The sequence below is a fragment of the Crocodylus porosus genome, unplaced genomic scaffold (assembly GCF_001723895.1).
Source record: "Crocodylus porosus isolate Cpor-Errol unplaced genomic scaffold, CroPor_comp1, whole genome shotgun sequence".
NCBI classification, from domain to species: Eukaryota; Metazoa; Chordata; order Crocodylia; family Crocodylidae; genus Crocodylus; species Crocodylus porosus.
Genome location: NW_017728943.1, coordinates 91,631,366 through 91,631,771, shown reverse-complemented (window position 1 = coordinate 91,631,771; position 406 = coordinate 91,631,366).

The following is a 406-nucleotide window of genomic DNA, read 5'->3' as shown; positions in this document are numbered from 1 at the left end:
CTGAGAGGGAAAGGAGATAGATACACACATACCCGTTACAGTGGTCCGCAATGTTGGAGGAAGTGGCTTGGAGAGAGTGTCTCAGTCCATAAAGTCCGATCGTGGGGGTCCTCTGTGGGGTGGGGTTGTCTGTGGTGGCGAAATCCTCTCGACGCGAAGCAGGTGGGGGCGGTTCAGGCAGCAATGTCCTCCGGGTCCAGTCTGGCAGCGGCTCATCTGGAGGGGTCGGTGTACTGGGGGTGGCCCATGATGTGCTCCACGCAGATGTCGCAGGACCAGCGGATGGTGTTGGACACCATGAGGCAGCGCATCAGCTTGGCGTAGTGGCAGGAAACGCGGCAGGCGCGGAGGACGCTCTCGTTGTTGGGGTCCCAGGCTCCAAGCGTCCCCACGATGAGCGCGTCCA